A 14,798-nucleotide genomic window follows, 5' to 3' on the forward strand; every position below is an offset into this window, starting at 1 on the left:
ATGGTTTGGACATTCAAGCGATTAGATGATCGGATGTGTATTATTATTTCGAGCTCCCATGTTCGCGCAGCTGCATTGTGGCACGAACACTCATATAATCAGTAGCTGTGAAGATTGCGCGCACAGAGGAACACAGAAACTATTTATCAGCACTGTCCTGTGATTTATCACTAAAGTAGCTTAAAATTTCAAAACTTATTATAGCATATTTTCTACTTTTGAAGAAACTAGGCTATTTACAACCCCCAGCTTCACAATAATATAGAGACAGTATGACTAATTCACACACGCAATCACTCGTACTGGTACTGTGCTAATTTATCTTTATCTGATCTTTATTTATCTCTTACACCGAGCAATAATCTATAAGAAATGTTACGAACATAGATAAAATAACTACTGATAGTGAGCTATGATGTCAGATAGCGCTTTCAATAGGAAAAAATATCCCACCTTTACTAGTCGATCTCAACCGTCTGGCTGAGGCCAGTCTAAAAAGACGTTCAAGACAGTTGACAGAAAGCTGCTGCGTGTTGTCACGAAAGCGTATCATTTTCACATGTTATTAAGCCTTGCCACTTGCCAATTTAACCATTCAAAAAACTTTAAAGCATTCAAACACAAGATGCGGAAAAGCTGAACTGAGTAGCTGGTATACTCGCGCTGTGCTCGGTGCGCACGCGGAGAGAGAGCCCCGTCTCACAGACAGTAGCCTAACACTGAACCGAGCTCTCATTTGCGGAATTGCTAATGCAACAAAAACAAAATAATCGTTCATTAATCGTAATCGAGGTAAAATGTTCAATTAATCGAGGTTTTGATTTTAGGCCATAATCGTCCAGCCCTACTTCAAATATACATGTATACTTGGACAGATTACTTGATAGAATGTGTAGCTTGATTATAACTGCGCATGTAAATATATTTAGTGGGGCAACTAGACCTCAGCTGCGAGACAGCTTATCCGTTCTTGCTTAATGTAAAAATATATATAAATAAAAAACAGCCACGATTTGCCTATCCGTTTTGTTATTGTTTTTATTTACTTCTCTTACCCCAGTCTGATGTGTCTCCAGGGATAAATGTAAATACACACTTACAAACAAGCTCTCCTGCGTTCCGTACACACCCATAAGAGACGTACACAAACAACATACGTACACACTTAAACATTCAAGAGGCCTCATGTGTGCGTTCCTGCAAGAGGCAAGATGATGAGAACTTGTTTGTGATGGGGGCTAGCAGTGACCTCAGATGCTTAACAGAGAAGCTAGTGTACCCCTCCACCCCTCTGACACACACACACACACACATTCGCACAGCACAGTTTGTATACCCCTCCGCCCCAGCGAGGCAGCGAAGCATCTGTTATGTAAGTCACACACACATGCTGCCAGAGTTCACTGTGAGGTTCTCGACCGAGTTAGGAGTTGGACCGCAGTGACACCTCGTCCCTTCCATCTGTGAGGAGGTCTGCATTGTCAGAGACACAAAAGAGGGTGTCCTGGGAGTTACGTAACACTCACATCTTGGGATTTTGTGTGCTCATCCCTCTTCGTATTTCTTTGCACTGAATTGTATTTGCTTCACACTTAGCTCAGATCTCTGAAGACAAATGGCTGAAGCATGGACTTCATTGTGTGGATTTGATTCTGTAAGACAGGGCTTTCCCCTTGAGAGTCAGCCTATGACATCAACCGAACTTTCCTCTCTTCCACAGTTACACGTTCCTGAAACCTGTAAAAAGGGTTTCGTGTCTCTCAGGTGAAATGATTTTTCAAGTTGTTTGACTGTGGCAGACGTGTTTTTAAGAATGGAATAAGAGGGGAAATTGCCTGTTGAAATTGCAATGGCCATTCCGACTGGAGCATTTGATTTGTGTCTGGGCATGGGTGCTGTTTTCACTTTGAGAGGTGCTGATAGACAATAGTTTGCTTTTAGAATGACATACTCAGTGTTGACTTGAAAGTTATGCAAAAAAAAAAAAACCTGAGTAGTGATTTTGACCTTGAGTCTGAAATGAATGTGATTGAGATGAGAAACATACATGTATCAAAATTATAGATAAAACACTTATAAATAAAGAAAACACTTTCCTATTCTGCATGCAAAGTGTAGGGTGAATCACATATAAACAATTCTTCTGATGTGGTTCTTTTTAGGGAATCACATCCATACAGCATAACAATGTAGTCTAATTCTCAAGCCTATGACCCAGCTTTCTTTAAAGAATCATATACATACAACTTGACTAGTATATTCTAAATAAATGACAAATGACTTGGTTCCTTTAAGTGTGTCTTATATTTACAGTGTCTCATTCATTAACTGATTATTTTAATGAATAATTTCAAAAGACTCAAACTGTGTGAATCAGTCTGATCTATCCTTTACTCAGTGGATTCATCTGAATTAATGTTTTAATGAATGGACTCACTGAATCAGTAAAAACGAGTTTTGAATCAATATCTGATTCAATAAACTGCAGTATGACTCTGAAACTGCAAACTTATTGCCTTTAATTTTGAAACTCTGTCATCGAGAGGTTTATATGTATATCATTTCTACTGTTGTTGTTATTTATTTTCATATTGTAGTTTTAATATGCCAGTCAATGTCTACTGGTCTGTAATAAGGTCTGCGTCGTTAGTCGAATTTCGTACAGCTCTAATTTGGTGATTGTTTTAGGGGTTCACCTGTTAAAAATAGGCCAAATAGTATCTGTTTTTGCTGTTCACAGCTCCCCAGTATCAGATGTGACTCAGCTGAATGCACCCATGGTACAAACATACGGAACAAGCTTAGCGTGATACGGAACAAGCTTAGCGTGAAACACGGAAAGGCTCAGCTGCATGTCAGTGAAACTGGAAAAACAATTCTTAATTTCGTATTGAGGGGTTTCATCCCAGTGCTGGAAGAGGCTGAGAAATTGTGAATGAGCAGTTCCATCCCCACTGTGCTGCCTTTGTTATGTAGTTGTGTCTTTTAGAAATGGAAATTCACGGTCAGATTACACTACGGTCCCGTCTCTGGAAATGAACATGCCCGGGGAGAGGACTCGTCACGTTATGACAGATGTGGAAAACGCCAGAGAGCCGCTTGATTTTCCACTTTCCAAGCAGCTTGGAAAAATATTTTCTCAGAGAGACTCACAACAAGGGAAAGAAAAAAAAAATGACAATGCCATCAGAAACTGCTTTGCGCTCGTTTGCACAAGTATGCGTATTTGCGTGCTAGTGCCCAGCTTTTCCACGGGTATATTTGGTCTGGGGAAATCTGGCCTGTTCCTCCATTCCTTTTTCCTCCACTGATACCCAGAGTTTCCAAGCCTGGAACTGTTAATCAGTGTTTGTTTCTTGGCCCAAGTTTGTGTGGCAGACCCCAATTCCATGGCCAGAAAACCTGTCTCTCTAGTCAGAGCAAACTTGATAAAACAATTCACCATTCTTCACCTCACATCCTTTGTCTCCTCACTCAAAGACAGCTACAGTATAGAGATGTGCTCTTGCATGTGGGCGGATGTGTACGTGTGTGCGAGTGAGTCAGTCGCCTGCACTGTTGTGGTGTTATATCTACAGTCTTGTGGGAGTTCAGTTTGCACCTTTACATTACCACTTCCTCCAACGTCACTGACACAGTTGCAGCCTCAACAGTAGTAGTTGCTGTGTGGATCTCAGCATTGCAACCTGGGATGCCATCCAAGATTGTGCATTCACTGATTTTCTGTGATTGTAATCTTAGTGTTCCCACGTCACTTTTACTATCTTGATGGTAAGGACTAGTAAATGCATCAAAATCGGGTGAAGCTTGTGTATTCTCTTAATATAATATCTCCAGTTTCTCTCTGATTTCAGGAGCGCCTCAGAGGTCCAAAGACACTCAAGTAATGGCGGAAAAATCTGTCCCCACTGTGCGCACATTTGAGACCCTCTCAGGGATTGAGACAGGCAGATTTAGATAAGGAGACAGAATTAATATAGTTGCCAGACTCTTCTCTTTGACTAAAAAACACTTTATGTCAGATCCCTAGAAGCCTGTTTCTGCTCAAGTAAAATAAAAAGACTTCATATCTCACAGTATAACTTGTTATATCCCAGAATCAAAGCTGTATTTCTCCTAATTACAGAGAAATTTGTCTTTTTCTCATTAATTGACTTGTTTCTCTTGATAAAATACATTTATGTCTTACATCAGCAAGATCTCAGAATTGAATCTAACCGTATAATTACAGATGCACTAATTAAATCTAACTATCTAACATAAAACTTTATTTCTTATAATTATGAATTACTCTCATACCTTCATATCTCATGATTTACTTCTCATAATTGTGCCTCCATATCTCATAATTGTGACTTACATTCTCAATATCTCAAAAATATGGCTTTATATCTTACAACTGCAACTTTATTTCTTGTAACTGTGACTTTATACCTCTCAAGGTGATTTAATATTTCACAATATGTCATTATTTCTCATTTTAAACTTTATTAATTACATGATTTATTTTTTATTCTGAGGGTAAAAGCAGGCTTTCTTTTGTAAAGCAGCAAAATGTTGCAGCCGGTCTGTCAAAAAGGCTGAATATTATTTATTTTAGCCATCTCTTCCAAAAGACAGGATGAATTGATTGCAATTATAGGTGTATTTTTTAAATAATTTTCCAGCTAAAGTCTGTACAAATATATTCCATTTACAGGAATAAATAGACATTTAGAAATGACCACCAAAAACGCATCTGAAAAGGCAATCCGAAAATGTATCTTACATTAGCCAGCCAATGAGTTAAAGGCACAAAGTCAGAGGCAAAGAGCAGCCATGTAGAGGAAATTGAGATGCTGCTTTTTTACTGAAGATGCCATAATTACAGTATGATGCAACTGTGGCTTCATCTCCTTCCTCACACAGCTGTGACGGTTCCACCCTCAGCAATTGAGCCAGACACCAGAGACGCTTTGTCTCTCTGTCAGATTCCTGGAAGTAAAGGCTTTTAATCGCATTAGACAGATAGGCCCAATTTGTGGGAATGTCTGTTCTCTGATAAAGATCTTAGCATCAAGGATTGTTTGCAGTTGGTGTCAGTAGAGCAAGACTCTTGACAGTGCTTTTTTTTCTGGAAAATGGAAATATGGCGATTCCAGGGAAAGTTGGCACCTGGACGGCATGACGAGGTGTGATTCTGGCTTTGTTATTGTGCATGTGGGACACAAGCTACTTTACAAGCTCTTCCCACAGGCACAACATAAAGACAGGGTCCTGTTTTTGGAAATACAACCATACAGTATAACCATAGGACTCAAGTGGCTCAAAATGCTCTCCCTCCCTCTCTGTTTGCGCTGGATTATGTGGCCTTGACTGCTAGACTTGACTGTAGTGGGCCACTTTAGTCCTGCACTTCAATATTAATGCATCAGGAGGATTTCGGAGGGGGCTGTTATTATCTCCCGTGCATGTCTGTCTCCAGCAGAGTGACAGTTAAAGGGACCGGCGCCACGGAGCAAACAGGCTCGTGTTCTCTATGATGTGGGCCAGCCAGCAGAGCCCAGAGAAACACTGCGGGGTGACTGATTGATATTCTTGGCCCCCAGGATCGTCCCCCGTGGCCTGTATTCACTCTTAATTATAGGAGTGGTTGGAGGGCAGGTCACTCTCTCTCCAGTAATAATATTATTCTATTGGGTCTTAGGGGAGAGCCGCAAAATGTCAAATTTTCTCAGCTCTGTTAATGGCTTGGTGATGCACTCTGATCATGTGTAAAATCCTCCTGTGTAGTTGGAAATGGAGCACAGTCGAGGTTGAATCAGCATATTGCTCTGTCTGCTTTTCTTTTGCAGTGTGTAAGTAACTCGTTTATGCGTTAACCACTGGCGGTTCTTCTCAGGAAACTCTTTGTCTTGAAGAAGGGCTTTCAGCAACAGCACAGCCTCCTTGACGTTGGTGTTGGTGTAAAAACAGCTCAGTGCAGACACAGCAGAGTGGATATCAAAGGCCAGAGAATGGTATGACCACGGCACTGTTATCCCTGCAGTGGTGAATCAGCACTTCACCTCCCTGGAAAAAGCTTTCCTCAGTGTTTGTGGTATAGCAATGCTAGATCCACTTTTCAGAAAGACAGCAGCAAGTCTACTGTACTCTTTATGTTTTCTAACGTGCTGTTCAAGTAGGCCCACAACTCTTTCTCTGACTTTTACCAGCTACGATACTCCTTTTCTTGGAAGTGTCTCTTGCTAGAAATAATTTAAATAATAATAATGATAGATAGATGATAGATAGATAGATAGATTTCACTTTGGCAGTGAAAAATTATTTATAGAATTACAGAAAGTTGTGCTTTGCTAACTCGCCTATAAAGCTGTACTGAAATATTGCTGTACACCCTTATTGACTTCTTGCTGAAGTATGCTGAAGTTCTTGCTGAAGTATGGAAGGAAATATTATGTAAACATTTTTTTACTTGTGAGTTGTGTAATGCAGGTTTCAGGACATTTCATCATGAATCAAGACTGAAAATCAGAATTGGGTTTGCAGGCATGGAAAGAGTGGCGCCGTGTTTTGAGAATGCCGGACAGGAAGTACTGTTTACCCCTTGGAGAAAGGAGTGTGTTATTGGTTAGAGGATGCTGTTGAAAGCAGCTGTTTTCTCACTACAGGTCTATCAAAGACCATTACAGGAAGACCCTCTTCCTGCTGCAATACCTGATATCCAGGAAGAAAAATGTGTAGCGTCACCTCAGACAATTTAGCAGGAAATCGTACACTGTATTATTCTCCCATTACTCTCCAGGCAACAATCTAGAATGACGTATTTTCAATGAAAATGTGTTGTTTTGTGTTTCATTCTAACTGGTGCCATTGCTGATTAGGTGTTAATAGCCATTGCTGCCTTAAGTCTCCGGACTCCACAACCTTGAGTTGGTATGTTTATACATGGTGGGCTTCTATAAAAGGAGCGCATGTCTCTCACAGGGTAATGGCACTGTGCAGTGGTTGTGTTGCCCGAGCCCATCAATTACACAGCCATAAAGCTCTCATTTCAGCCCAAATAGCTGCCATTGCTGTGTCAAAGTCCCCACCAAACTGCCTGGGTACTTTTAACAACCGCCCTCCCCCTCGGCTGAAGTAAATTGGTGAAAAGGCATGTTAGAGAGAAAATGAGTGGAAACTGGACAGACGGGGCCTGGATGTATTTTACAGACTGACTCAGACACCAGCTCAGCGCTAGCTTCTTGACTTGTATAACAGTGCGGAGATAGGAACAGATAGAGCGAGCTTGACTCATGGTGCTATCATACAGAATCTGCTCTTGTTTTTCTTTAGTAGAGGAAGGAGAGAGAAGAACAGAAGGACAAGTGGGCATATTCGCCTTATTCTGCAAAAGACAGCTGAACCCAGTGACCTTGCCGTGGTCCTCAAGGAGAGGTTTTTCATCGACCCTCGGCCAGTGTGGAGGCTGGGATGGGTTGTTCTATGAACCGGTTCCTCGAGTCGTTCTCTTGGGGTGCTTGTTACGGTTCTGTGTTACTATCACACCCAATGTGATGTGCTCAGCTTGTGCGATATAAGTCACACTTCCCCCGTTTCAATCTCAGGGGAGGATTCTCTTGGCTTTGGATGGACTCACGCTGATGCTGGCAACATTCCTTCGCCGGGGCCTGTCTCTGATCCGAAAAGAGCGCCGCTTGTGAAAGGGGTGACAAGGACGTTAACTGGTCCACTCATCCCCCAATGACGTAAATGTCACTTCCCCCTTTCAGTCTGGGCCTAAAGTCAGATGCATTGCAAAGCAAAGGGCTGGAGAAGATGACACTGATTAGCTCGCTCTCGGGGGCGACTGTCGTGGTTTGTGCAAGATGGCCATGGCACTCTGTGATTAATGCCCATTAAACACCATGTGGCTCCAATTTGTTGCAGCCCAAATCCTGTCTCCCAATGCGCTGATTACAGAGCAATTCTGCACCTGCTGGATTGAGGAGATACTCATTGTGCCTTGTTCTTGGTTATGTGGTTCCGCTGACTCTTTAGATAAACAAGCAATGGAGAGACAGCACTCCCTCTGGAACTTTGCCTAATCAACAGTGTGTGATCAGGGCTTTTATAGTTCGTCTAAATCACAATAAACCATGAGACTTAAATATTTTTGTTTCAGCAGTTTTGTTTGACTAAAAAACCTCTAGAGGTATTCGCCTCATGATGTTTCAAATTAGTCGTGAGCAATGAATCAATTTCTCGCCTTTTAAGACTGGACAACTCGTAAATCATTGAATACCTAACAATTTTCCACAGGGATGTCTGGCTGGTTCTGTTAAATGTGTCTTTTATTATCTTGAAATTCTTGCAAAGCATTTAAATCGTTGTTGACATTGGAGCCGTGCTATAGGGGTTGCTGTGTGGCATTTAAAAATATATATTTATTAATTTCTATATAAATGTTTTACATGTACATTATGTTTAGTTACCACTAATTTTGGTTCATAAATACTGTTTAGATGGAAAGGTCCCTTCTGGACTGACGACACATGAGAAAGTATTTTTTCTTTCAGAGCACAAAGCGAGTACATGAACCCATATACTAATCCGATACCATTTTCTTAAACAAGACCTAGTTATGAACGCTAGCTTTGCCTAATCGCTGCACGGTTCTTCTTCGCTTCTGAGAATGCATTGCAAACACAGGAAGTTTTGCTGTGTCGCCACAAGCAACCCCAGTTTAGAGCAGTGAAGAAGAAATGAAAACGCGTTAGCAGTATGTCTGCTCTTTAGCAGTATTTCAGACTGGACCAACTAGACAGTAAAACGGTGACTAGGGATGCCACAAGTACTGGCACTTCACTACCAAGTCGGTGCTGAAAATGTAAAAATGTGATGATACCAGCGTCTCTGTAGTACCGTTAGTAAGTTACCGACTCCCGAGTATATTCGGTACCTGCAGCTGTGTTCAGTCGCTTCCGTGTTAGTCTAAGCGCAGGGCTCCAGACTGTAGCTGAATATATACTAGTGTCTGTGAATATTAAACTGCAAAATACTATTTAAATATTACTCCTGAAAATTCTACATCTCTATGGGTGATGGGCGCAGATGCGCGGGAGCTCGCTGTTTTGTAGTCTCTGCTGTGTCACTATGAGGACATGAATGCATAAACCGTCACTTCATGAGAATTTACAGTTTCATTTGAGAAAACTGTCATATCATAAACACAGACACTCAAAGATCTTCATGGCAACCCATCAAAATAAATGTTCGGTTTAACGTGAGTAAATTGACAATATATTAAGCTACTGTTGTAGCCTACAGTAGATTTAGCTATGTCTCTATGTAGTAATAATAATACGTCTCTATTAATAATATTAATTATGCCTAGACGGTTGCTTGTTTTTTACTTTTGTTATAAAGAGATTATCTGATTAATATATCATTTTTTATATTCCTAGACTTATTTGTTGCAGTTTTTTATACAGTTATATTGTAAAACTAAAATAAAAAGTTTTAAATAAAGTTCTTTTTCACTTAAGAAAATAAATAATATTACTGTTAAATTCATGTCAGATAATAAAAATACTGTAATAAATACAGTAGTTCACCATGTATTTGTTCATGTTTTATTAAGGGATAAGTCTGAAGCACACTATAAAATTATTCTAGCAATTTACACAGGGCTAGTAGTATATACAGCTGTATATACAGATACACACCCAGGTATCGGATCAGTACTCGGTATCGGCCGATAACCTGAGCCCAGGTACCGGAATCAGTATCGGGAAGAGAAAAAGGGTATCGGAACATCTTTAGTTTATTTCCGATCTTGCTAATTCGAGTACAAGTCAGCCTGTGCCGTCAGGAAATCCACTTAGCCCGATTTCCCGACTCTTGTGATGGGTAACATGACACTCGCCCCAGCCGTCAGGGGAACACTCACCGCCCAACGATAAAGCATGTGACTCTGACGTCATGACCACAACAATGCGCTGAATTCCTCACTGATGCACTCATCTATCAGTAGTGCTCTTTCCAGTGAAATGCCCTGTCATGAAGAGAAAGATGGAAGCGGGGGATTCGGTGGGGGATTGTGTGCAGCTGGGGCTGAAGGAGAACAACAGAGCCTACTGATTTGTTTGTTTGTGCTGGGAGACATGTGATGGTTTAACGGGATCCTTTCCTTTTTTCTGCCTTCTTTTTTAAGACTAAGCCGAAGGAGGGAGCTGTCACCTATGTTGATTGTGTCATTTGTCAAAAGTACTTTCCAGTTTCCTTCTATAAATTTTTAAGTCACCCCATTAAATATAAGGTAATTGCATTGTCTCTATATGGCGCCTGGAGCTATAAGTCCTTTTAAAGAGACATAAAGGCAGCAAATCTTAAGAGTATTTATTAAAAAGAATGATATTAATTATGGAGGAGGACTTGAACTTGTGATGCTGTGAGGGTCACAAGTTTAGATTTGTTTACATAGTGGCCAGTCTTGCGCATAGCAATGACAATCCACAGATGGGGATTTGACTGGTATTTGGTCAATCTATTCTGGGTAGTAACAGTTCCTCCTCACCCTTTTATTTGTCCCTGCTGAGCTCCATTAAATCAACTTGTTTAAGTAAAAAGATGCTAAGGTTTGGAAAGGATGGAGTCATAGTTTGTCAGACATGCAAGTGAATGCAAAATGATATGTGGGCAGAAGGAAAGAGGTTTAAAAGAGAATGACTAAAAGAGGAAATGAGAGAGAGTGGTGAGCTCAGTGGAGGTGTCAGTGTGAGGCAGGTGCACCTGACAGAGTGCACATTGGTTCCCATGGTTGCAGGGCCGAGTCAGAATAATGACAGCTCTTCTTGCCCCAGGGCCCTTCCTCCTCCGTGATACATTTAGCTTCTTAATGCCACCTCAAATGATCTTGCTAACTTTCCTGTATTACTCTGCATTAATTTTTTAGCACCCTGAATAATGTTGTGGAAGTGAGGCAACAGGAAGGCTCGTCTCCTTGACAAATTTTACTCAACGGATGTGGTCGCTGACCACGTGCAATATTAGAGCCTGGTTAGTGTAAATAAAGCTATAAACACTGAGCTACAGTCAACTGCTCAGTTGTTGGGCAGGATATGCCCAATAAACTGGCTGTATAAATCGTTATATTAAATTCTGTTACTCATATACTGCAGATCTCTCTAAAAATGTACCTAAAAAAAAAAAAAAAAGAAACTGGAAGTGTGCCTTTCAATCTTAGCATGCAACACACATTAAAAGTGGAACATTCAAATGAAGAATTGTTTAAGTGTTTTTATATTATGTAAGATCCATCTGAAAAACTAGGACTTCCTCCTGGTTTATCAGGCTGCTCTATTTCATTTTCATGAGGAGTTTGTGTTCTTACACTGAAGTAAATGGATTAGGCTTGAACCGCTTCATAATAATATATTTCCTGTGTCAGTTCTGTAATCGTATTCAGTTTAAGACAAAGAGGCAGAAAATAGTGTGAGGATGTTGGGAAGGGGGTTGGAAACGTATTCATGGCATGACATTATATGGCACGTTTTCCACCGAAATCATTTTGCTGAAATTACTCAGACCATTGAAACAGAAAATATGCATTCACTTGTCACTCTTTACATTTGAATTCATACACTGTGGAGTGGCACAGAGCATAGTTTATGAGAGCTTTGACAAAATATGCCACATGTCCTCAAGTACTTTCAAATGATAATTTCCAAGGAAAAAAGTGGAGGCATATAATTACAGGCAGTTATTTATACCCTGTACATCTCCAATTCATCGCCTGTTCATTTAGCTAACAGCCCTATGTTGGGTCTCTATTTTGGATGCTTTTTTTTTTAAGATGAAGCAAGCACTCATCATTGCCCCCATTACCGCACATCTCAGTGGTAAGAATAGTTTCTCTTGTGAGTTCTTGATGACCTGTTGTGGGTGAGATCCTTGGTTGTGGGTGAGCTCCTTGGTAAAGGGTTTTGAGCAAGTAGTCTGAATACTGTAGCTGGACTTTATTTCCCAAAAGCATCATAAGCCTACATATAACATTGAAACAATTGGCAGAAACCATTCGTTTACTGACACCAAAGTCATTTAAGCAATCAAAATATACTTCACTTTAAGTAATACGGTTGATGATTAGTTTTATTATAAAGACATAATAAACATTCCTTATAATGGCATTGTTAAAACATATTTGAAATTCTGATGATTTGATGTGCAGCGTGATATATCTGAGCTCTGGTGAAAGGTTTTTTTTTTTTTGCTGTTGCGGGTGAGAGGAAGTGTTGCCAGTGTTTACCCTGGGTGAGCTCCACTGCAGATTGTGATGCAACCTCACAGAAATGTCTTGTTTTTCTGGGTTAGCTGAGGTTGTCTTAGTGCAGCAGAGCAACATAATGGTGTTTGTAATATCTCTAGCCCTGGGGCACATTTTAGATTGCGAGGCTGAATTGCACAGCTTGGCTGCATTCACTCCAAGACAGGGAGCATGAAAACACTGTCAAGCATGCTTCTCTAGATGGACTTTTTGAGAGCAGGCCAGCACTACAAAGGCCAAGCAAATTGTTTAATTAAGAGCTAAGACCTTAAGGTATCTTTACTATACTACTTCTGGTATTTTATTTTTTCATCATATGGATAGTTGTGCAGTGCATGGTTATTTTACTCACTTTAACATAATAAGGAATACATAAATTTGTAGTCATGTTCCATTATTCTGTTTCGGTCCTGGTATCATAAGTGCTTTTTTATAGCAATATTACAGCAATTTTTTGCTTTCTCCATCATAGACTGCTGGCCAAGGTTCAGTCTCGTCCAGGCACAAACAATGGAGCCCTGTGGTTCTCGTCTGGGTTCTTTGCTATTTTAATGTCTTGAAGGTCTTTTTTGCCATTTTAGTGTCTGTGTTGTTAAAGGCAACAAATTGAGTCAGATACTAGACAACCTTGTTGGTATTTTTATTATCTGACATGAATATTGTTCTAGCAGATGCTCAGTTCCAGGTTATTAATTTGATATGAAGAGCCTTAAGCTAGTCTGATTTATTTAGTATCTATTTAGTCTCACATTATGATTAAACTTGTTTCCTTTCATTGTCTCTACAGTGGTCTGCATAATCTCAGCACCCTGGCCAGGGGATCTTACTTGTCACCCCACTGCCCAGCCTTTGCCTGCCTAACCTGACTACCATAGAGGAAGTAGCGTGAGGCCTTTACCCTGAGAAACAAGCAGATCCCAGACTTACAGAGAACCTTTGGGTGAGTTCACAATGTCACACCACACAAGAGCAAAAACAGCAGGATGGGGAGTATCTTGGAGGCCATGAAGGACCCAGGTGTTTAATTTGGAAAAAGTGGAAAAGTGAGGTTAGGAAGACACATGTTCCTCGGGCTGTGCATCTGGCGGGACCGTGTGCTGAGGTTGCATGCCTCACAGATGCAGTAGGAGGCATTGCTGATTATATATGATTTACCACGGCTAATAAAGCTTTTGATTAGCATGGGAGTGGAAACATATAGAAGTTCAAAGATCACAAAGGATATTTTGGTATTGATTCCAACTTTTAGTCCTCTACATGTAAGGCTGGAATACACTACATATTTTAAAACAATAGGAATCGTTTTACAGAGAAAAATTGGGCATTGTACACTAAACATCTGAGGATCACACACTACCAGACTTTCAAGTCTTTCTGAACATGAACTTGCACAGAAACATGCGTCTCATTGCTAGGAGATGCATGACAAATGAAAGCAATATGTGTTCTAAAACTGACTCAAAATACCAAACGTGAATGATATCCTCTGACCGGATGGAATCATAGACTAAAGCACAAAAATCATACATAACACAGTTTTCTGTGAAATCTTTAACTTCAGCTGCCCAAAATTGGCAGAGTGGTTTTGACTTCCAACAGCTAAAGTGTCCAGACTGAAAATATGGCCAAAAATCTGGGCATGTAGTGTATTCCAGGCTTTAGGCCCCTACAGCAGAGCAAAAATAGTCCTGTGATATTTTTGTGAATGCCACAAATGCCTGTGCTTCAAAGCTTGAGCTGTGAACAGTGACAGGGTTTATTTTCAATGGTGCTCAGAGTAGTGGCAGCCAAACGTCCCACTCTTGCATGTTCGCCCACCAGTGCTTAAGCTTTTAACCTTGGACAGTGACTAGAGCCATTTATTTGTTCTACTCTAGGAGGTCAGGGCTCACTTGTGGCAGATGTTTAAACTCTTCCACTCGGGATCACAACCTCCAGATGCTTTCCCTCTTGTTTTGTGCCTTCTCTTTATAGAATTTTGGCAGTGGAAATCTTTCTGAGGTATACCGTTCCACTTGCTTTGGCTAGTCCTGTGCAACACCTTTTTTTGATGCACTTGCATCCAGTAAGCTGTGGAGAGACCTTCATGTGGCTGAAGGGTTGATGTGTTGGTCTTCAAGATCCAAGCTGTGTCCAAACCCCTTTTATGGTAGAGCCAAGCTAAGACCTCCTTTAGAGTTAGTCATTTCCTCTTGGGTTCTGTGATTTCAATGTCAACAACTGACCACAGGTTTTACATTTATACATGTTTCAGTCAGCCTCATGAGGTTCTGATGTAGGTGAGAGGAAGTGAAAAAAGCAAGGATATAATTTCAATAAGGCATAATGTTGTAATTGGGGAACCATTAAGAAAGACAATTAATCAGTGCCTCCACAGCTGCTTCCTGACATTTCTGCAAAATGTTGTGGAAAATTTAATGAAGGCTAGCTTGTAATGGTTTCAAGCTTACCCGGTGGAAAATATGACAGTCTTTCCATAGACAATTAAGACCAACATGAAGCCCTGTTT

General features: G+C 40.6%; 1 protein-coding gene across 1 annotated transcript in view; it reads left to right on the forward strand.

Annotated features, from left to right (window-relative positions):
* The window catches only part of hivep2a (HIVEP zinc finger 2a), a 43,643-nt gene that overhangs the window by 11,791 nt on the left and 17,054 nt on the right, over positions 1-14,798 (forward strand). The window contains 1 exon segment of the mRNA XM_059512412.1: positions 13,077-13,229. The gene's annotated coding sequence lies outside the window, so the exon portion shown is untranslated.

This window comes from Carassius carassius, chromosome 27, assembly GCF_963082965.1.
Source record: "Carassius carassius chromosome 27, fCarCar2.1, whole genome shotgun sequence".
Lineage (NCBI taxonomy): Eukaryota > Metazoa > Chordata > Actinopteri > Cypriniformes > Cyprinidae > Carassius > Carassius carassius.